The sequence below is a fragment of the Silene latifolia genome, chromosome Y (assembly GCF_048544455.1).
Source record: "Silene latifolia isolate original U9 population chromosome Y, ASM4854445v1, whole genome shotgun sequence".
NCBI lineage: Eukaryota > Viridiplantae > Streptophyta > Magnoliopsida > Caryophyllales > Caryophyllaceae > Silene > Silene latifolia.
In genome coordinates, this window is record NC_133538.1 from 234,639 (window position 1) to 259,578 (window position 24,940).

A 24,940-nucleotide genomic window follows, 5' to 3' on the forward strand; every position below is an offset into this window, starting at 1 on the left:
ATATTTTCAGAGTATATTGAGTCTATCATGGAAGTTTTCATGGACGATTTCAGTGTGTATGGAAGTGATTTTTCTAACTGTCTGTCTAACCTTGAGAAAGTGTTGCAGCGCTGCATTGAGGTTAATCTTGTCTTTGAATCGGGAGAAGTGCCACTTCATGGTCAACGAGGGAGTTGTTCTAGGGCACTTAGTTTCTGACAGGGGAATAGAAGTTGATAAAGCAAAGGTGGAAGTGATTCAGCAATTACCACCTCCTGTTAATGTTAAGGGGGTGAGGAGTTTCCTTGGTCACGCTGGTTTTTATCGCCGGTCTATCAAGGATTTCTCAAAAATTGCTAAACCACTTACACAGTTGCTACTTAAGGATGCCCCTTTTGTGTTTACTGACGATTGTCTTTCTCGCTTTTAACGAGTTAAAGCGGGCTTTAGTCTCTGCGCCGATCATACAGCCTCCCGATTGGGACCGGCCGTTTGAAATTATGTGTGATGCGAGTGACTACGCACTAGGAGCGGTGCTAGGCCAAAGGAAAGACAAGGCTTTGAGTGCTATCTACTATGCGAGCCGAACTCGGATGAGGCTCAAGTGAAGTACACTACCGCCGAGAAAGAGCCGCTAGCCGTAGTTTATGCCTTAGAGAAGTTTCGTACTTATTTAGTTGGGTCGGAAGTCACCGTTTTTACTGACCATGCAGCTTTGAGGCATCTCCTTGCTAAGAAGGAGGCTAAAACACGGCTATTGAGATGGATACTCCTTCTTCAGGGAGTTTGATTTGCGATTAAGGATAAGAAAGGAGCCGAAAACGTTGTAGTTGATCACCCGTCGCGATCGATGCGACAAGAAGGGGAAGATTCTCTACCTATTGATGATTCTTTTCCTGACGATACTTTAATTGTTGTTATATCGTCTATTGTTAACCAAGAACCTTGGTATGCAGATATAGCTAAATTCGTTGTCGGTGGCAAGTCGCTGACCTTTCTCATCGCCAGAGGAAGCGTTTTAGTATAACGCTAAGCAAGATTTCCGGGATGATCCTTACTTGTTTAAGGAATGTGCAGACGGTCTCTACAGATGGTGTATTCCGCAGTGGGAGACCAAAATAGTCCTGGAGGGCTGTCACTCCTCTTCATATGGTGGTCACCACGGTCCATCGCGCACCGTGGCTAAGGTACTTCAGTCTGGTTTTTACTGGCCTTCTTTGTTTGCTGATGCTAGGTCTTTTGTTTCAGCTTGTGATGCTTGCCAATGATCAGGGAACATTTCAAAGAGACATGAGATGCCACAAAACGGCATCTTAGAGGTTGAGGTCTTCGATGTCTGGGGCATTGATTTCCAAGGACCGTTCCCATCCAGTAAAGGTAACAGGTACATCTTAGTGGCTGTAGACTATGTGTCGAAATGGATTGAGGCAATTGCCTCACCTCATTGTGATGCTAAGACCGTGATAAAGATGTTTAAAAAGATCATATTCCCCCGATTTGGTGTCCCTAGGGTCGTCATTAGTGATGGGGGAATGCATTTTAAAGAAAAGAAACTAACTTCCATACTGTCTAAAGTTGGTGTCCAACACCGGCGTGGTTTGGGGTATCATCCCCAAACTAGTGGTCAGGTAGAGGTCTCTAATCGCGAGTTGAAAGAGATCTTGTCTAAAGTAGTTTCTAAATCACGGAAAGACTGGAGTCTTAAGCTAGATGACACATTATGGGCTTACAGAACTGCCTTTAAGACACCAATTGGTGCATCACCTTATAGGCTAGTTTATGGGAAATCATGTCACTTACCTGTTGAATTGGAATGTAAGGCCTGGTGGGCAATTCGTGAGCTTAATTATGATCCTAAGTTGTGTGGTCAGAATCGTCTTTTGCAGCTAGGTGAATTGGAAGAGTTTAGGCTTAATGCCTATGATAGCTCGCGCATTTACAAAGAAAAGACGAAGAGATGGCATGACAAGAGAATCCTACCTCGGGAGTTTCATGTTGGGCAAAAGGTGCTGCTGTTTAATGCCCGGATGAGATTATTTCCTGGCAAGCTGAAGTCCAGGTGGAGTGGTCCTTATACGGTGACAGCTGTTACCAAATTTGGATCCGTCGAGCTCGAAGATTCCGAGGGTCATAGATTCAAGGTGAATGGCCAATATGTGAAGCATTACCACGAGGCGAATGAAGCAGACAATCGCGTTAAAGTCCTGCGCTTCGACGAGCTTGACGCGCCAGTTAATTGATGCCAGAAAGGTCGTGCGGGACCTCTTAAACTAGCGCTCTCCGGGAGGCAGCCTGGACTGTTTTACTGTACTTTTGTTAAAACATTTTATTTTTTTTCCTTAGCTTTTTGTTGAACTTTATACGCTGTTTTACGAACCCCCTATGTATTTCCTTGCTTTAATTGCGTGTTTTGCAGGTCTAAGTACTCGATCGAGCGGTTTTCAGGTCGATCGAGCACTTTTAAGGATAGTTTTCACTCGATCGAGTGTTAATTGTCCTCGATCGACCATTTCCAAAATCACGTTCACTCGATCGAGTGGTTTTTCACTCGATCGAGTTCTTCCCTGCACCAGTTCACTCGATCGAGCTGTTCTAAGTGCTCGATCGAGTAGTTTTGACTCCCAACTGATGTTTTCCGTCTATGGAGCTACTGCTTGACTTTCTTTGACCTCCCATGTTCATGGTCGGTTTGGGGAGGTCCCTCCTTATGACGTTTTGTAAGTTTTCCGACTCCATTTATCCTTTTCTCCTTAGTTTGCATTTCTTTCCCTATTTTTGGTACAATGAGGGCATTGTACGGTTTGGTTTGGGGAGGTATGCATCCATATCTGTGTCTGCATGTTTTCTTGCATTTTTTCTTTCACGTTTATTGATTTCCTCATGCATTGTTACTTTAATTAATTCAATTTGAAAAAAAAAAATCATAAAAATTCAAAAAACTCACGTTTAAATTGAGTCGGAACGTTTGAACACTGACGCTACATTGAATCTTTACTCGAGCCTTGCATATTCTTGACATTTAGTTGGCATGATTATGTGCATAATCTACGAGTTTTTGTTTCTCTCTTATCTGAACGAATAGACTTGATTCATTATGTCGGCAAGCTACATTACATTCTGAGGTTAGAGCTTTATAAACTGGTGACATTCATGACCGGTTTCATTTAGGATGTGAGTAGTACTCTCTTTAAGGCATGTAACATCAATTTGCATAAGCATGAGTCTAGTCTTCTTAATACCTGTATGCATTCGGTCTGTGGATGGTGACACATGTTAGGAGAGGCAGCCCCCTTTATTTCATTCTACCCATGAGCCCCACATAGCCAAATTGCCTTTTTGTCCTATTAACTACTTTCTATAATACTTCCTACCCTAGCTGAGCTAGTGACGAGTAGTTCTTAATTGGAATGTTCTATTGCAATATGGTTATTTTATCTGATTTCAGAAGATGGTGGAAGAATTGAAGGGAAAGAAAAAGAATGCTGAATTATTGAAAAAAATGAAAAGAAAAAGAAAAATGAAAGACGAAAAACAAAAGGAGAAAGAAAAGAAGAAAACGAAAAAAGAAGAAAAATCATATGTGAAAAAGATGAGAATTGTATAATGATTTTCACTCCCATGTTCTATTTATACTTTATGGGGAGTTGACAAGTATTGGTGTTTAGTGAGTTTAGTGCATAGTTTTTGCACCGTTTCATCTTGTTATATTGAGTACGAAGTCGGGATGCAGCTATATTTGGATTCATTGTTGCTAGCCTGGCTATTAACTCCACTTATCCAAATTCATTTTAGCCCCTTCTTACCCATCACCTCACTTATCCAAATGTAAGTCCTCGGCATGTGTCTTGGTCATTAGTATGGTTGGAATGCATATGTACGGTTGTAGAGACTTTATTCATGTTAACTGCATGCATGTTCTTATAGATCGAGTTAGGTGAGTGTCTCTACTTCTTTCTATCTCTCACATATATACTTGCCTTGTGCCTAATTTTGAGTGACGAGCGGCCCGTGAGAGTCCGACATCTTTTGAGTCTTGCAAGGTCGACGGTTCAGTAAGCTTGAAACATTAATTTAACTCGTTTGCACTTCTCATTTGCCACTTTGTCAGTTATTGCATTAAATTGGTTTTAGTGGGTGATTTGTAGCTGATGCGTTGGTCTCGTTCCACTGCTTTTCCTTAGTTGCATTCTCTTTTTGCTTGGGGACAAGCAAAGGTTTGGTTTGGGGAGGTTTGATGCGTGTCTTTTATATAAGGTTTATACCTCATTCTTACACGCATTTCTGTACTATTTATGTAGCATCTGGCTACAAATACCCCCGATTATTCTACTTTGGTTCGTTTTATGTAATTTGCAGGAATTAACCGAAGAGGAGCTAAATCGAGCCTAATTTGTTCCAATTGCATGCATTCATGGAGAATAAGGAGCCGGAGCTTGGAAATCTAACACTCGGAAGACGCGTGAGCTGGGTTCGGGAAGTAATTCAAGGTCTAACGAGCTTAAACAGCTCGATCGAGTGATTTATTGCTCGATCGAATGCTTTTATTTGCCTAAGTTACTCGATCGACCACTTTAGAGTACACACAAGAGGAGACAAGCAAGAATTACTCGATCGAGTAGTTTATTTCTACTCCATCAAGGGGATTGACGCATAACTGCTCGATCGAGTAGTTTATTTCTACTCGATCGAGTGGTTTTTTCTTCCTTAGTTGATTTCCGCCCAATTATTTTATGGGCTTTTGTAATCGGTCCATAGATTAGGTTTTAGGATGGATTTTTAGTATAAGACTGAAGGAGTGGACTACGTGACTCCTCTATTCTTTCATTCGTTGATTTGGAACATATACTTTGTCACTATTCTTTGGATTTTACTCTTCCTCTACACTTTGCTACTCGGATTTAGATTTTGCGATTGGTATTATCATTCTACTTTTACTCTTAATCTTATCTACTGCTTTAATTTCTTCCCTCTTTTAATTGTTATCATAATTGCTTTAATTGAATCCTTATTAGTTTTATCTTCATGTCAAGTTTTAATTATCTATTTGTTGTTATTGTTAATTCAATGGTAATGAGTAGCTAATTCCCTTAAGCTAAGACTATAGGGGATCCATAATCATGAGGGAATAGAAATCGATTTATTGGGTTAATGCTAATATAGTCTTTGTTGGTAAAATGCTACAATTAACTGTATCCGTCTAATTGAGTCGACGCAATTAGACCTTTAATTCTTAGAGTGATCCTTGACCTGGACCGAAAGGTTGGAAAAGGCGAGACTAGTAGCGAACAATGGGGTATTGTAGTGAGGGCGAAAGTTAAGCTATTTACGCTCTAGGGTGAATTAAGGACCGAAAGGTGATGTTCGCTACCCCTTAGACCCTATTTGCATTGACCTGAGACCTAGATTACTTGACTAAATGATTATAGTGAACCGTCTGTCTTAGCTGTTTCTCTTTATCTGCTTGATTCCTTCCTTTTAATTTCCTCTTCCTTATTCTTATTAGTTTAGAATATCATATTTAAACCTCCCCCCCCATTTGGTTACCTTGACGAACTTAGATTAAGCTGACAATTTCCTACCTCTATGTGGATTCGACCCGACTTCCCTAGCTATATTAGTTAGAGCCAGTTGGTATTTTTGACAGGTACGCGACAGACGTGTCACTGGTCCCCAACAGGCTCGAACCTTCGGTTATTTTTAAGGTGGATGTTGTTACCTCGGGCTAGGAGTTGTTCTTCCAAGAGTTTCAGCCTCTTCTCAGTTTCAGTCAGAGGTGGGGTATTATGTTTCCCAATTTCCTTGTTTTCCAGGGCGTCGATACGAATCTCGACGCGATCCAGGGTGACCTTAAGAGCGGTAAGCAGGTTGGCTAGCTAATCAGTTGTGACATCTCTGTTGTTATCATTGTTGTTGTGGTTGACAGACGAAGTTGAAGACGTAGCCATGGCTCTGAGGCAGAAAAACGGCTCACATTACAACTCAATCCGACACGGTTTCAAGACTGAACGCAGACCACACAAAGGACGAGACAAAGATCGACTCAATAAGACGGGGTGACCGTGTGTGGTCGCTCAGTGTTGACTCGATTTATGACGTGACGGTGTTTGACTGAACCTTTGACACGAGTCCAATCATGACGGCGCGACGCCATTGGACGGGTCTGGTGGTGAGACGACTCATAAGTAAAGACCAATAAGTACGTTTGCTTTGACTCGATAGACACGAGGCGGAATTGGAATGGTGGACTGAAGTTCTTGAAAATAGAAATTTCCAAAAAGATTCATTTGTTGCTTTAATGAGCGGCTTCCGAAGAAAGAAATCTCCGCAAGTCGATCAGTTGAAAAGGGGTTGTCTTAAGTTTATTTGCAAAAGACGGTTTGAGTTTGAGTCGGCTCGGAAGACAGTGCATCGTTTCCCAAGATGGTTTTGAAATTCAAAATTGTATGTTTTGAAAATCGGGTTTGAAATGTTTGAAGAGGTCTCGGGGACGGTGCATGGTTCTCGGGATCCCGAAAGTGTCTCGAGAAAAGGGTGTGTGCTTTTCTCGGGTTTTGAAAGAAAGCCATTGTCGGCGCGAAATAGGTTAAATTCCGTGTCTAGACGTGGCGATTATAACGGCGTAAAAAGGTGATTTGAAATGGTTATACAAAACCGGGTTTGAAAATTGTCATTATGACGGCCTAGAAAGGTGTGTTGAAATGGTTATACAAAACCGGGTTTGAAAATCGTCATTATGACGGCCTAGAAAGGCGTGTTGAAATGGGTATACAAAACCGGGTTTGAAAATAACCGGGTTTGAAAATCGTCATTATGACGGCCTAGAAAGGCGTGTTGAAATGGTTATACAAAACCGAGTTTGAAAATCGTCATTACGACGGCCTAGAAAGGCGTGTTGAAATGGTTATACAAAACCGAGTTTGAAAATCGTCATTACGACGGCCTAGAAAGGCGTGTTGAAATGGTTATACAAAACCGAGTTTGAAAATTGTCATTACGACGGCCTAGAAAGGCGTGTTGAAATGGTTATACAAAACCGGGTTTGAAAATCGTCATTATGACGGCCTAGAAAGGCGTGTTGAAATGGTTATACAAAACCGAGTTTGAAAATCGTCATTACGACGGCCTAGAAAGGCGTGTTGGAATGGTTATACAAAACTGAGTTTGAAAATCGTCATTACGACGGCCTAGAAAGGCGTGTTGAAATGGTTATACAAAACCGGGTTTAAAAATCGTCATTACAACGGCCTAGAAAGGCGTGCATCGGTCGGCGAAAGACCAAGTTTTGAAATGGCCATTATAATTGCGCAAAAAGGGGGTTTTTGAAAGTTTGAAAATGACACGAAAGGACTTATGATCAAATAGCACATAAGCACTCACAGTGCATTATATTATGCATCATGCTGACACGGGTTTTGCCTTCGACCGAATCGTTTTAGATCGGTCGGTTTCGTCTCGGTAAGGGTCTCGATTAGAGATGTTCGGAGTTGCCACCAAGCATTTGTGGGATGCCTGGAACCCGTTCGAATTCCACTTTATACCTCGGTCAAATCGAAGCACAAAGCAGCGTTTGACATAGGTACTAAAGATAAGGAAATCGTCCCTCTTTAGCATCCTATCTCTAGAATGACTCTCGTACGCCCTGGATAAGGTCGTCCACTATCCAAAGTTTCTGAGTAAGAGGTGAAGGTACGTATTGGGAAGCCCTTTAATCAGACACCCAATCCCGCCCGCGTTTAGCGGCCTCTACTGATCGATCTTGGTTGGTTGAATGCAAAAGTTGATAAAACGTTTTAAATGCATGAATAAGCATCCAATAATTTAAACCTAACATGTGAGAGCTTTCTAAGTCGGTTGATTTAATCCAAGTATCAAGTATAAGATGTCGAGTTGGATTAATGGTTGATTTGCATGCAAGACGGAAATTAAGCATCCATTTACCGTATTAGGTTTAGGGTGCATAACATGGTCCATTTGTCTTGGTAAGGCATTTTGCAAATATGGTTTTAAATAATCGAATAGTCATCTGATCCGTCCTGTATCCGGGTTAACCGGAGTCGGGATCGTCCTAGACTAATGCTGGAAGGGAACAGCCCTGTGCACTGCACGGCTATAAGAGGCGCGAGCCAGCCGGCGGTGTAAGGGGCCTCCCTCTGGTTTTGAAAATGAGGAAGAAAAGGCCTGCTTGAGGCGCGGGTTAGCCAACGGTTGTATGCCGTGTTCTGACTTTTTAGAAAACGTTATAAAACGTGTTAAAAATGGGTATTTGAACCAGGTTTGGTTTTGAAAGGGTCGTTTAGACCGCATTTGTCGATTTGAAGAACTAGACTCGAATAATCATCATTATTTGATAATATTCGGTGTCGGGTTCGATTTGACAAACTTGACATGAATAGTTTTGAAAATGATTGTGGACTAGTTGTTTTAAGTCCATTTTGAATGTAATTAGTCGATACTCGTCATCGTACCCAGGTTAAAATCCGGCATGGTATGTAGAACCAAGGATGATTTTGTGTTGGTGACTAACATGTTTGCTTGAAAATGTAAAAAAACGAAATAAAAGGCTTTAAAATACCTTTTAAATGCCATTAACTAAATATTATCACCGAAACACGGATTTAACCGTCATGGTATAAAGAACCAAGGGTGAAAAATGCTTTATGGTTAAAACATGTGAAATGAAACAAAAAGGTTTCGAAAATACTTGAAATGGTAAAAACCGATTACAAATATGAAAAATGGGTTGAGGGAGATGACGAGAACAAACATGGATGATCTCTGGTCTGAGCACCCCATTTAGGCGCGAGCCATTTGGCGACCTAAGGGGCTTCTGCCTCAGACCAAAAATCGGTTTTGGCTCGTTTATCCCATGTTTTGGTTCATGTTATGCATGTTTTAGCATGTTAGAGTCATGAAACAAATGAAAACATAATAAAAGAGGATTTTTACACCCTCATACTTACATGTTTGGTTATGGCGAGTGACCGACGTAAGTGTAACAACTTGTTTGATCGGAAAAAACTCGGTTTAAAACCGTTTTGGTAAGTAAAGAGTGTTTTAAAAGTTTAGTGATGGTGTAGTGATCGAAGTGGTAGGTCAAGTGGTTTAATGCACGATGACGGTACCAAACAATGTGTAAGGCTTGTGTTTACGATCGGTAGGTCGTAAACACGCATCGGATTGTGACTTTAGAAGTCGAGTCGAGAATTTTAAGGGAGAAAAGAGGGGGCGGACACTTGCGTAAGTCTCAAATGGGTGGTATTTGAGGGGTATTTATAGGAGAATGAGTGGTTGTGTGAGTTTTGAGCGACGTGGCCACCTGGGCTGCTCAAAGAGGCGCGAACCACGTCGCGGCACTTCGAGTTGTGTTGTCACTATCACAACAAACGCAATCATGATTTGTTTTATCCTAGGTTTTGTAGTCACATGTTTGGTACTTGACCAACATGAATCCGGGAAAACTTAGCATAGAAGGCTTGAAGATATTTTGTTTTTGTGGTTGACTCGGTTTGACTCGTTGTTGGAGTCGGGATTTGAATTTTTGAGTCGGTTTTTGGTCCGGTGTCGGTTTTGACTCTAGTTAGTGTCATTGCGACCCCGTCGTCGTGCATTAAACACTCCAGGTATTTTTGAAATGTTTTGAAATGTTTTATTTTCGAAATCGTTTTAAGTTTTCCGACGTAAAGTTGTACACAAACTGTCGATCAAACGCTGCGATCCCAAAACATGTTGTAGTCCGATAATCATAGGGTGTTTGTTGGGGCCTCAGCAGATACTGGGTATCTACAGGTTGCTTATGATATCACCTATTGACAAGATACTCTAAGAATAATATTTTACTAGGTAAAATGTTTAGTCAAATAAGTATCCATTGCAAAAGCGTGATGCCAAAACGACAGAGGAATTGAAGCGTGATGAAGTAAGGTACGGATGACACTGTTAATGGAGAGAATTTTACGTTAAACCTTCCTGTTTTGGGAGGATGTGTGCGGACATGAAAATCTGAAAGAGAAACCGTGTTTTGCACTGTGAGATCCCTGAAAAAATCTACTTTTTGAAATATAATAATTAATGTGGAGTCGCCAGTAGGTTTTATAAAAAACATACAAAAACAATTTTAACGGAAAAGCCCTTTTGATCCCTGGAATGGGGACTGATCTGTCACTCCGGCCTGAACCAACGATTGCGGATTCGGGGGTAAAGGTACGGTCAGGGAAGGTGTTAGGCACCCGGACCGCCCATCAAACTGACGACCTCTACTATTTATTTGTAATATTATATATTTGACGAGACTAACAATAAAAAAGGTTAATTATACAATTTTATACATAAGACGATATAAATCTGAGACAAGGACAAATTAACTTGGTTAGTAAATACAATAAAATAAACAAAATAAATAAAAGACAAAATAAAAAGAATTAAGAAAAAAGAAAGAGTAAAGAAAAACTTATTTGATGTCGATACCCTCAGGCCTATCTGGATGTTTGACTATTAACGAATTTCGACTTTGTCGTTAATTAACGGCTCTTATGCGCTTATATGGAACTGGGATAATTTATTTGAATGGTTTGATCTTGAAACTGGGATAGAATATTTAAGACGATGTATAAAAGTATAGAATATGGGACTGGTTTGATCTTGGCTGTGTTACTCTGTCCTCTGTATGTTTTTTTTTGTCCTCCCTCTGTGATATCAAGGAGGTGGTATTTATACGTATGGTAGGTAATTCGTCCAGATGTGGAATTCATTAAAAGAATTTGACTTGGACTTGTATTAATGCTCTCTGCTCTTAATCAAACACGACGTCTTTTTATTTTTATCTTTTTCCAAGCTTTCTTACAGCTAGATCCACACAATTGTCCTTCAATTTGTGTTAATGGGTTTTGGACCTTACCTTGATTAATGGGTCACTTGGTTTTCCTTTATCCGGTCTTTCTATATAAGTCGCCATATACTTCGTATCACTTTTCAAATACAACTCTGAACCTTATTAGTTTTGTGCCAATAATATCATTTTTAACGGTATCCCAAAATATATGTAATCGCTATTATTAAAAAGGCTAGGAATACGATAATGTGTTGAAATGGACTGAAAGGAAGTGGTGCGCTTAACAACGGTTTTATGCCATTATAAGTATTTTCTCGGGAAATAAGCGTAAAGAACCGTAAATTATAACATTGTCAATTTTCATTTAGTCATTAAATTTGAGCCTCATCATCGGGTACCCATAAGGCTAAGTAGACATTTTGAGGTGTTTACAGAAGCCCCCACTTTGACAGAGTCTGAGTATGACGAAGGTCAAAGTAGTCCGGTCGGGACAGATAAAGGATAAGAAACGTACCTGGGCCTCTTATATTACCTATCTGGAGTAGCTGGAAACTGGAGTCTGGAATTGGCTTAGCAAAACTTTGTTTTACTAATCTGGAATGAAGCTGGTAAAACTTTGTTTCACCAATCTGGAAACTGGAATGGCAAAACTTTGTTTCGCCGGTCTGGAACCTGGTAAAGCAAAACTTTTTTTTTTCTGGTCTGGAATCTGGAGTAGCTAAACTTTATTTAGCTTAAGGGCGAACCTGCAAAATTTGATTTCGCAAGCTCGAATGCGTGTCAGGGCCCGTCGACCGAGGATTCAAAATTTTATTTTGAAAAGGGATTAGAATGTAAAATTTGATTTTACAAACTAGAATGCAAAATTTTATTTCGCACAAGGCAAGTTCAAAAAATTTTATTTTAAGAACTCAAAATGTATGTCAGGGCCTGCCGACTAAGGAATTCAAAATTTTATTTTGAAAAAAGGAATAGAATGTAAAATTTTATTTTACAAACTAAGATGCGTGTCAGGGCCCACTGACCGAAGGATTTCAAAATTTTATTTTGAAAAAGGATGGATAAGATCGTAAAATTTTCTTTTACAAACTTAGATGCGTGTCAGGGCCCGCCGACCGATAAGTTTGAAAATTGCAAAATTTTATTTCGCAAAAAGGGCAAGTTCTAAAAATTTTATTTTAAGAACTCAAAATGCATGTCAGGGCCTGCCGACCAAAGAATTTCAAAATTTTGTTTTGAAAAATGATGGATAAGATCGTAAAATTTTATTTTACAAACTTAGATGCGTGTCAGGGCCCTCCGACCGATAAGTTTGAAATTGCAAAATTTTATTTCACAAAAAGGGCAAGTTCATAAAATTTTATTTTAAGAACTCAAATGCATGTCAGGGCCTGCCGACCAAGGATTTGAAAATTGCAAAATTTTATTTCGCAAAAAGGGAAAGTTCAGAAAATTTTATTTTTAGAACTCGGAATGCATGTCAAGGCCTGCCGACCAAAGGATTTGAAAATTTTTATTTTAAAAATAGCTAGATTAGAACGGAAATCCAATTTTACTAAAATGATATAAAATTTGAGTTATAAACTCGATTTTGAAAGTCGCAAAAACAAAAGACGAGAAATAATTAGTGGACCAATCTCATCCACTTACTCGTGGGTTTTGCACAAAAGGCTTAGGAGATTGAAAGTCCCATTTGGCTTCTTTCATAGAGCACTTACCAGTTACCAGTCCAAACATTCACTTTCCCCTTTTCTTCAATTAAACTTTCAATTTCTTCATTTCACCAGAAATTCCAGTAAAATCGTCCCCCTATTTCCAAATTGACTAACTCGTCTGTTGCTGCTTAGAGTATTAAAGCCCAATCAATCGTCTTTGAAGATTGTTAACTCCTGATATGGGATACGATTAGCAGTTTTGTGCCGCCATAGCTGTTGTTCGAGCCCCCGATTGGCGCTGGATGATCGATTACGGAGCTCCATCAAAGTAAGTGCTTCTTTTTTTTGTCGATTGATTTTGAAATTATGCCCTTTTTTTATTACTCTTCGATTAAATCAAATTGTGTCGGTTGAATAGTGGACTGCATTCACATCCTTGGCTCCTGATATGGGTTGCGTCGGTTGGCGATGGTCGACTGTTGAAGGAGCACCATCATACCGGATTTTCATTCTTGGTATCAAGCTCCGTTTCGAATAGTAAGCTTTTTCGTCTGAACTGATTTTTAACCGCCTCTCTTCTTTGTGCTTTTTTTTTACTGGTCCTGTTTTCTTCTGTTGATTTCTTCTTTTTTTTTCTTTTTTTTTTTCTTTGTCGTGACACCGATCGCTTTTCTCGGGTACCGCTTCTCGCAAACTGTGAGTATTATGGGTGCTTCTTCTTCTATTTTTTGACTGTCACAGTTTTTCTTTATTGACTCCATTCTTTGTTCTTTTGTCTCCATTCTTTATTGACTGTCACAGTTATGCTTCTTCTTCTTCGTTCTATTTTTTACCGGTCAAGTCGTGTGCTTGATACAAATCTTCTGGCCAAATTATGGGTGCTTCCTGTAACACCCCCTCATACCAAGGTACCTTACCAAGGACTACCCTAGCATGAAAGGCTGTTACCATCTCGGTTTCCCGAGGTTAGTATATCAAAGTTACAATTTCCAAACAACATTTATCAAAGTATATAAGTTAAAGATTACATTATCTCAGACCAACTCAAAATAAACGTACAAGGTCTCGATACAAATGAAATCCAAGACATCTAAACTCATAACAACGGAAGCTAGACTTGACGTGGTGACTCCCCATGACTGTCCCATAGCTAAACATCTGCATTACCTGTCACAATCTGCTCACCATCCCCGAATGGATCACCGCAGGTTTTACAAAACAACAACACGGGGTCAGTACTACTCAATCAATACAAGACAACAACAATACAACCAGCTGATCATCGATCTCACACAGTAACCGACTACACACCGAAGTGTGTAGCCCTGCCAGATTACCCATCGCAACAGGTAATCCTCGCCGCCAGTGGGTGACCGCAGCCCATCCCCACCTAGTCCAGCTCATCAACGAGCGACTAACAATCCCTGTCCCTTAATGTGCACATCACCTCCCGTGGCGGGTTCCACGGAGGGCGAACTAGGGTGTGAAGCCACTCCCGCAAGTGACTCCACCACAATCACAATCACATGACATCACAGCCATCTCAATCCGCTCATACCAACATCGTCACAACAATCCCCATACTCCGATGATCAGCAAATAACAACAATTACAACAAGCACAATCTCAAATCAATTGACAGTAAACTGAGTAGGGAAACCCTACCTTAGAAATCAACAGTGGGAAAGAACTTGAACACTCATAAAGGCTCCTCTACGAAGTCTTCTCCTATAACATAATCATATCACACAATTACACATTGCACAATCCCCATATTTCCCCAATTCCGTAAACACACAAGAAACCCCAACGAATACAAACAACATAGAATAACACTTACCAACAGGAGGATGAGGAAATGTACGTAAGGACTCCGAAGGTTTCGCAATCAACAAAGCAAAGGGGTGATTAAGGAGTAATTAGGGAGAGATTAGGGTTACGTAAGAATGATGAAGTAGAAATGATATTTTGAAAACTGACGCGGATATAAAATAAATCTTAAACGCTCCCTAATCAAACCGTCGAAATAACATTTCGCCAAACCGGACACTCGGTCGAGTAAGTGTATACTCGGCCGAGTGTCCCATACTCGGTCGAGTGTTCACTTTACTCGGCCGAGTGTTCCTCGCAGAACCAAAACAATACACAACCTCAAAGACTACTCGGCCGAGTAGGTTCTACTCGGTCGAGTAGTCACCAAGGAAAATCCGTAGTGTTACAATCTTTCCCCCTTAAAAAAGAACTTCGTCCCGAAGTTCACACTCTACTATAAAATAAAGCACAACACTACGCCACAAGGCTACACCAACCACATATAACAACACCAAGGAACTATACAAGTCACCACAAAAATCATTATCCCGAGTCAAAGCAAAACAACAAACAAAACGAAACACGACCGCAAAGTTCCAACCCAACCTATAAAACATGGACACTTAACACCAACTCCACAAACTACTCTTCCTTCCACAACATGGCTCACGATATCGTCTCAACTATAGCATAGGCTCTCAATACTGACTCCATAACATTACTTCCATAACACTCAATAGCACTCAATCCACAAAAGAAGATCAATCATCAAAACGGAATGTTACATTCTATCATCCTTAAAACGAACTTCGTCCTCGAAGTTTACTCAAACACATAAACATCATCTTCCAACCGTCAAAACTATTAGACTCATAATCATTATCATTCAACCACAAACACCGTTGAAATATTCTCTCATTGCTAAACATCGAACTACAACAAGCACGGTCATGACCTTTAATAAAATCAACACAAATATCCGTCCTTTATACTACACCAACACTCTACTTCCAATTATACTACCATATGCACAACCATCAAAATCTCTTTTATCGCATCCTACTCCTCTTAAGATAAATGTTACGTCCTCGTAACTCACTAATACTAGATCCTTCGTTATACCTCTCATTATCTTCATCACCACCACATGTCAAAGATAACCACTTATAATCTGAACAGTCGCCATGCATATATCTTAGGCTCTCTTACTTAAACAACTCTCATCCTTCAATTCACTCGTCACACCCCCTAACCTATACCTCAAAATCCTTAACTTAACCCAAAACTTCAACTCTTCCACATTACCGCAACATGACATATATCTTTATATAAACTGTATAAAACTCATATCACCAAAAGCATAATTCACACTCCACACTTGTTACGTACACTCACACTAGATCCTCAAGTTCTTTTCTTTCATTACCGCAAAACTCATACATAACTGAACATGACACTAATTCCCAATATCCTGCACTCACTATCTCAACAAAAGATTATGAACCACTTGTCGCTTTCAGATCATTACAACACATATTCCACGAATCACTTGCCATGACTATGACTACCGATGCCTCATCTTAAAACAAGATAAAAATTACTGTAACAACTTCTCACAACTGTGTCCCATCAACAGAATATCACTATACCATGACAACAACGAAAACATATACAACTCTCTTTCACATCATACTCTACCCTCATTCCCAAACTGAAACTGGTAAGAAACATCAACAAAACAAAACAACAGTCTTTATGTTCAACCAAAACTCACAAGGAACAGCAGCAAACAAAACAACAATCTATGTTTAACTGGTATGCACTTACGAAAACTCGTATTATAGTCATCTCACCTACTCCACCACAACCGGTGACAACATCGCAACATTGCCACCAACAGCCGCACCACAGTGCGAAAATACCCGCATCACAACAGTAAGTACCGTGCCATACACAATCCCATAAACACTGACTCAATATAACATCTTGGACAACAAACTTACTCAAAACTGCTTTACCAGATCACAACACCATACATAATACGGAATAAATAGACAAGAATCTCATGCATACCATCCATACTTTTCATGGATTAAACCTATATCATGAATACACATGCAAGTATAACCAGTCTTGTCAGACCACCCAAACTATCACTTTTTTTTGATCATCATTCCATTAAGTTACCGTATCCAACATATATTACAAACATTCATATAACAACTTTATGACTATCACACCATACCGCATCTCGTGAGGTCACAACCTCATACAAACATTTACATACTCCTAAGACCCATAATCACATCCAAATAGCCAATCCTGATTACGTAAGTTACCACTTGACAATGAATACCTCTTATCCGGACTTAACTCAGGTGCCCTTCATAACATATCTTCTTTTACACACAATTATCACCACCCGGCGAACGTAGCCATATCATCTGTACCCAACTACTAACGAATACCTCATATATCCATACCTTAAAATCCCTCACAACCAAACATTAATAACCTTCACAAAATCAACCTCATTAGAACAACTAACTTCCCCAAAATAACATCATCCTCAACCACTAGTGACAATACTATGACACCAACATTTTTCATGTGACTACTCTCTTACTATCACTTCTTAATATAACAATCCTTTTCCTCCCTTTGGTTCTCATCCCAAACGACAAACATCAAATATATCAACAAAAATCACCTCAACACTATTTCCAATTTCATCCGTAATCGTATCGTCACCCGACTCACCACCAAAATCTCATATCGTGCAAATTCTTTACCCAACTTTTGCTTTCTTTAATTCCTCGAAACTCATGATTATCATGTTGTCCTGGAACTTCTATATAATCAGTAACTCAAATCCTCATGATAGTATCATACATCTCTACGATTCCTTACTTTTATATCACATATCCTCAGTGAACATGTTCCTAGTTTTACTCCCCTATTCTTTTCTTTTACCCTCGACAAACTCCCTTAATGATTCAACTCTTCATTATTTCTGTCTAACTCTTAAGTGCTCCGGTTACCTTCACATTGCTCCAAACTCAATCCCCATTATTTTATGTCGATATCATCTCACTCTTTCTTACCATGGGTCTTCTCTCATTATACTATAACTCCCAATTGTCACTAATCTATCCATAAAATCAACGTTTAAAGTTCAAACAATTGCATCTCCCTTTTTACATCACTAGGAAATCAAAATTCATCTCATAACGTTAGCTGCCCAAAGAATTACTCACTAGGCTCACATCCTGAAAATTCCAAATTCCCAAACTTGGTCACCATCTACAAATCCACGTCGCGACATAACTCTATCTAAGTTCACTATATAACCCTCTTCTCCATCCCTCTAAAGCAACCTTTCATTACATATATCCTTAAGCAACACAATGCTAACCGTCTCCCTCTATAAGTCCTTACACATCCCGAAATGTCACTATTCGTATCTCTCATCTCAATCTTTCATTCTCATGCTTCTTTGCACTTACATCACCCTTGCCCATATACACTTACTTTTATACTACTCAATACACGACTATTTCACTCATCATATCTCACAAAACATGCTCTTTACCTCGATTAGCTCATCATTCTTCATTTTTTTTTTTTTTTCACTATCTCTCACAACCACATTAACACATGTCTTCCTTATCCAACACTTATCTCTCATAACCCTAATTCTCCCCTGTCATACCTTCCGGTAACTTACGTATCAAGACCGTCTCTCATATAAAAGAATGCGTTAAGACTCAAAACATACATGTGTATATACCCTATGACTCAAAACAATGAAAAACATAGCCACCGGCTCAAAACAAAAGTAAAAACATAGCCACCGACTCAAAACAAAAGTAAGAACATAGCCACCGACTCAAAGTGGCCGCCCAACGAGGTACTCGGTCGAGTACATAACATACTAGGTCAAGTACAAGGTACTCGGTCGAGTAACTATATTACTCGGTCGAGTTTTCGACTCCGAAGCAACTCAATTGCCGCGAGAAGGATTACTCGGTCGAGTATTGGGAATACTCGGCCGAGTAGACCTTACTCGGTCGAGTATAAGACTACTCGGCCGAGTTCACGACTCCAGACGCTAAACAGTATTATCACAGAAAGATTACTCGGCCGAATATGGAATACTCGGTCGAGTATAAAAGACACTCGGCCGAGTAGGGACTACTCGGTCGAGTATAGGCGCAGATTCTCAGACCGTCCAGTTTTCGTAAAACAATCATATCTCACTCGTTACTTGGTCAATCTGGGCGTGTGACCTATCGTTAGAATCGTAAGAGGACAAGCTATCATCTCAACTTGGAATCACAGCAATATCTTTTCTAGAACTCGACTTATGACAGTTTTAAGACAACCCTTCCAAAATCGGTTTGTATACAAATCAAAAATTTCTTTTCAAAACAACTTTAACATGCATAAAACAAGCAATAACGACCCAATGCTTCTAAAAACCAGTACATAGTTGAACATTTATCATATTCACATTAAAATTAAACACCACATTTACATATACAGACGCATGACCTTAATCACATGCTTCTACCAACAATCAAGCATTAAAATCATCATATTCATATGCACATGTACCACTACCATACTTTATGCTCAACATTGTATTAAACAGGTAACATGATCACATTCTTCATGCTCAATATCAACCAGATACAATTTCACAATTCACTTTTCATCTTTTACCATGTTCCAACACTTAACATGCCAACATATTCCATGCTCAAAGTTTCAACATCAACAAATCGTCGATACATCTTTCAACTACTACCATATTCCACTTCTTTCCTCATTTAATCCAACCATGCACAAGATTCAAACTACAGATATCAAACACACATAACTCAAACATACAACAGTTTCCCCCCCATGTGACCGGCTTGAGATCGTAAGGGCCTTAGTGCGACTTTCGGACGTCTCCCAAGTCTTTGCGGTAGCTCCAAACAACTCTCCCCGGGTTCATTTTATTTAGACTCCCTAAGTTCATTGAGTTCATTAGTTTTAGGTGCCGGAATCGTCGGCTCTGATACCACTTTGTAACACCCCCTCATACCAAGGTACCTTACCAAGGACTACCCTAGCATGAAAGGCTGTTACCATCTCGGTTTCCCGAGGTTAGTATATCAAAGTTACAATTTCCAAACAACATTTATCAAAGTATATAAGTTAAAGATTACATTATCTCAGACCAACTCAAAATAAACGTACAAGGTCTCGATACAAATGAAATCCAAGACATCTAAACTCATAACAACGGAAGCTAGACTTGACGTGGTGACTCCCCATGACTGTCCCATAGCTAAACATCTGCATTACATCGTCACAATCCGCTCACCATCCCCGAATGGATCACCGCAGGTTTTACAAAACAACAACACGGGGTCAGTACTACTCAATCAATACAAGACAACAACAATACAACCAGCTGATCATCGATCTCACACAGTAACCGACTACACACCGAAGTGTGTAGCCCTGCCAGATTACCCATCGCAACAGGTAATCCTCGCCGCCAGTGGGTGACCGCAGCCCATCCCCACCTAGTCCAGCTCATCAACGAGCGACTAACAATCCCTGTCCCTTAATGTGCACATCCCCTCCCGTGGCGGGTTCCACGGAGGGCGAACTAGGGTGTGAAGCCACTCCCGCAAGTGACTCCACCACAATCACAATCACATGACATCACAACCATCTCAATCCGCTCATACCAACATCGTCACAACAATCCCCATACTCCGATGATCAGCAAATAACAACAATTACAACAAGCACAATCTCAAATCAATTGATGGCCGAGTAGGAAACCCTACCTTAGCAATCAACAAAGGGGAAAGGACTTGAACACTCAGAAAGGCTCCTCTACGAAGTCTTCTCCTATAACATAATCATATCACACAATTACACATTGCACAATCCCCATATTTCCCCAATTCCGTAAACACACAGTAACCCCAACGAATACAAACAACATAGTATAACACTTACCAACAGTAGGATGAGGAAATGTACGTAAGGACTCCGAAGGTTTCGCAATCAACAAAGCAAAGGGGTGATTAAGGAGTAATTAGGGAGAGATTAGGGTTACGTAAGAATGATGAAGTAGAAATGATATTTTGAAAACTGACGCGGATATAAAATAAATCTTAAACGCTCCCTAATCAAACCGTCGAAATAACACTTCGCCAAACCGGACACTCGGTCGAGTAAGTGTATACTCGGCCGAGTGTCCCATACTCGGTCGAGTGTTCACTTTACTCGGCCGAGTGTTCCTCGGCAGAACCAAAACAATACACAACCTCAGCACTACTCGGCCGAGTAGGTTCTACTCGGTCGAGTAGTCACCAAGGAAAATCCGTAGTGTTACACTTCCCCTCTTTTAGTCGATTGATGTTGAATCTATGCTCTTTTTTTTTTTTGTTTTTTTCTATTTTTGGTTTTATGGTTTTACCGATTTCTCGAATCAAGTAGTGTGCTTGATAATACGACTGAACTGATTGCATAATCATGATATTAATGCAAATAATTTATGATGTAAGACTCAAGTAGTATATGCTGATAATGCAAATAGAATGCTTATGATGCTAATGAACTTAAGACAATGGAGACAAACACTAGCTAATTGACAATGCATTCCTTTCCTTAAACAGACCATAGACACATGACACATCTCATTACTAGTCCTGTTAATTTTCAAAAAGAGCTACTGAGCATGATATGGGAAAGGAACAGAGTACTCTAGTCCTAGCTGCTTAGGTGTTATGCCTATTGAATTGTCATTGCTTTGTAAGTCCTTATAACTTTTTTGGTCAGGGCTGCCGTCTAAATGTAGTCAAACATATGCGCTGAGTGTTTCCTTATGCCCCTGGTCTTAACTTAACTGAAACTCTTCACTATATGTTTTGTGGTAGCCCCCTGTTCAAGTATTTTCCTTTTCTCTTTTTTTTTTGACCGGGTGTGGATCGTGGTCTGTCCCCATGTTACATCAGGTATTTTTCTGTGTCAGTCACGCAGCTGTCGCATAGCTAGCACACTTGTTTTCCTCTCCTTTTTTCTTTTTTTTTTTCTGACCCAGTATGGGTCATGATTGTGCAATTTTTATTTTTTATTTTTTTTGGATTTTGAGATTCATATTGTAAAAAGAGTTTTGCCCTCTTTACAGTAACAAGCTCGACTAATTACCCAAAACTAATACTATAGAAATAAAATACTTATGTGACCGTATAAACTTAGTGTACATCTCCCGAAGTCTTAGATGCTAAACGAGGGTGATAAGGGGAGTGGAGTAGAAGGTTCTATGGTGTTAGAAGACACTGGAGACCTGTGTGCCTCTCTCACTCACCTAAATGAATGAAAGGATCGTCCCAAGAGGAATGGAGACAAAGTAACTGTGGATTGACTCGTCTGAGAGATGAAAAAGTGACTACTCTGCAATTTTTATTTGCATCTAGGACCTTTTTTTTTTTTTTTTTTTTTTTTTTTTGTCTTTTGAATTTTTGAGACTTTTGATACGGGATAAAATTGCAACTTTGCTGGATTTTTTTTCTTTTTGAATTTTTGAGACTTTTGACATTCGATTTGATTGCAAATTTGACTGGAATTTTTGTTTACTTGTGAGGATCTTCGGTGTGAGTATTTTCCTGCTTGCATTGGTACTTGGACTCACGTCTTAAGTTCATTCGAAGGGACTAGTGTTCACCTAATAAACAGCACGGAGTGCGCGCCCCCGTGTCTTGTTTGGTATGTTTGGACACGGGTGTACTGAGAATATGGTTTGAATATTTTTGAGCTAGTTTTCTAGCACTAATGATAGTGGATGATAATATTTGGATGAAATGGCCGATCATATGAGTTTGTGCTCATTTGGTATTTATTCGATATATTGAAATTTGACGAATCGGATAGATAGAGAGTTGTGCTCATTTAGATTAGTATTCATATAAAATATGGAGAATTTGACAAATCGAGTAGAAAGATGGAATCTCCAAACCTATAGGTCACCTAGTTAGAGACACGACGATCAAGGAATTATCACACCAGAGATATGGAAAAGATGGTCTAGTGCACGCCCTCGTTTAGGCTAACTCTAAGAGGTCGACTGATCTACACTAAAAAGATACGACCTAAAGTATTTCAAGTCTATTCTACTAATTAAGGGTAAAAAGTAGAACAAGTGACTAATAAAAATGACATATGCTCGTTTTTTCCACTTATTTAATTTATGCAACTCAAAGAGGACTAGGATGGTCATATCTTAATTAGATACTTATGTAAACTAGTTTTGTTTTTATGTAATGTCAGGAACACTTGAGATCATATGACTATAAGAGTGAATTTTCTTTCTCTATTGACATTCTTGTTCTTACTCTTAATTTTTTTTTACATGTGCAACTGAGAAAGGACTTGAGTGGTCCTAATTTAAGCAAATTTTGATGGAAACTACATGTGAGCTGGTATTGTCTAGTCTTCTTGTACCCTTCTTTTATTCCCAAGCTAGAGTGGCTAAGAAAATTAGGATCTTGTTTACTCCTCCCTATCCCAGATCATGACTTAGCTTTTAGAAAAAGATTTTATTTCCTTTATAGGAAACAGGACTAGTATGGAGTAATGTATTGAATTTACATGTATATGATGCTAGCTAAGACCTGAATGTGAGAATCTATTTTTTTTTACACTTTCTGCAATACTGTGCCCAGCACAACAATAATGCTATTGTACTAAACCTACTATATGCAAATGCAGGCCTATATGAGACACCGTCTAAGAATAGAATTTACTATGTGAAGTGCGTGTGTCGAACTACCTATACTGAATGCTTAAATGGACTGAGTGTCGCATGTAATCTAACAATAATTTTTGACACGTGCAGGACTTGACGGACTATGATACTCCTAGATGCAGACGCTTCGATACTACTATATGCTGATGCTCAGAGGGGGATATGTGCAGATGCTTACAAGATGAAACAGGAAGTGTGTAAGGCTAGTGAGTGCAAATGCATATGTACAAATCTCAGGTGCCAATTTATAGACCAAATTTGTTAATGTGTATATACGTACGCGATGCCGACACCTACTGAGATACATCTATACCAACGCCAATGCATATTAAACTACCCTTTTTTTTGTTTTTTTGTTTTTTTTTTGTTTTTTTTTTTTGAGTGTGCAGGATCGACGGACAGAATGACGGACTGACCTGTGAACTAGCTAAATGCAAAACCTATGTAATGTCCTATGATGGTATAAGTTAAGGCTAATTAATGTACAAGTTAGCATCTAGATGCAGATACTTGTTTGAATGACACTAATGAAGTACCATTTTTTGACGCAACAAACAGAGTTATATTGACTATATGACGCAATTATGACTCATGCAACGGCACGAAAGTTACAAGATTACAAACAGGGAATAATGCACACATGATCCTAATCAAAGGTTCTACGGGCTCGATGGTTAAGTTTGTGGGTAGGAAATTGGGTACTCACAATATTAAAATACCCGAGGGTATCTCTCGCTTTTGTGCTCCCCCAGTCATATGGACCAGAGGAGTTGCCAAAACACGACGTCATGAGGTGGAAAATACGTGTAAGGCCTAGACGGTCGAATGGACCTTCTAAGTATACAACGCACTTACCGAGGGTAAATTAGGGTAGCTTAAATGGCATAATATTGACTTACGGAGAGCCTATGCCTTTTTTGTCTTTATACAATATATACGAAAAACAAATTAAAAGAAAGACAAAAAAAACAAAAGGAAGTCAGAATATGAACAAGAGATAAACGAGAAAACTAATACCATACCAGTTATGCAATTAAAGAGACAACCTATGTAAAACCACCCAGTTCAATTAGACTTCTTTAGTCTTTGCCATAGATTATAAATTTCCTTCCACGAAGCTAATATGCACACTATCAGATTGATTAAATTTGACACGCAGTATGATGAGTAGCTAATATGAACACGACTCGTAATAGTTACAACCTTGTCATATTTATTACAAATTAAAAGAAGTCAAATATATAATATTAGAAATAAATTTCAAGTCTTACCCGCTTATTAAGTCCCCAGCGGAGTCGCCACTGTGAGATCCCTGAAAAAATCTCCTTTTTGAAATATAATAATTAATGTGGAGTCGCCCGTAGGTTTTATAAAAAACAAAAAAAAACAATTTTAACGGAAAAGCCCTTTTGATCCCTGGAATGGGGACTGATCCGTCACTCCGGCCTGAATCAAAGATTGCGGATTCGGGGGGTAAAGGTACGGTCAGAGAAGGTGTTAGGCACCCGGACCGCCCATCAAACTGACGGCCTCTACTATTTATTTGTAATATTATATATTTGACGAGACTAACAATAAAAAAGGTTAATTATACAATTTTATACATAAGACGATATAAATCTGAGACAGGGACAAATTAACTTGGTTAGTAAATATAATAAAATAGAGAAAATAAATAAAAGACAAAATAAAAAGAATTAAGAAAAAAGAAAGAGTAAAGAAAAATTTATTTGATGTCGGTACCCTCAGGCCTATCTGGATGTTTGACTATTAACGAATTTCGACTTTGTCGTTAATTAACGGCTCTTATGCGCTTATATGGAACTGGGATAATTTATTTGAATGGTTTGA

At 39.3% G+C, this 24,940-nt stretch overlaps 1 long non-coding RNA gene across 1 annotated transcript; it reads left to right on the forward strand.

Moving 5' to 3' along the window:
- The first annotated feature begins 12,530 nt into the window (after positions 1-12,530).
- On the forward strand, positions 12,531-23,451 carry LOC141634402 (uncharacterized). The gene is made up of 3 exons (XR_012539121.1): positions 12,531-12,790; positions 12,881-12,999; positions 23,180-23,451. It is a non-coding gene; the product is annotated as an uncharacterized LOC141634402 (long non-coding RNA).
- Positions 23,452-24,940: the final 1,489 nt, after the last annotated feature.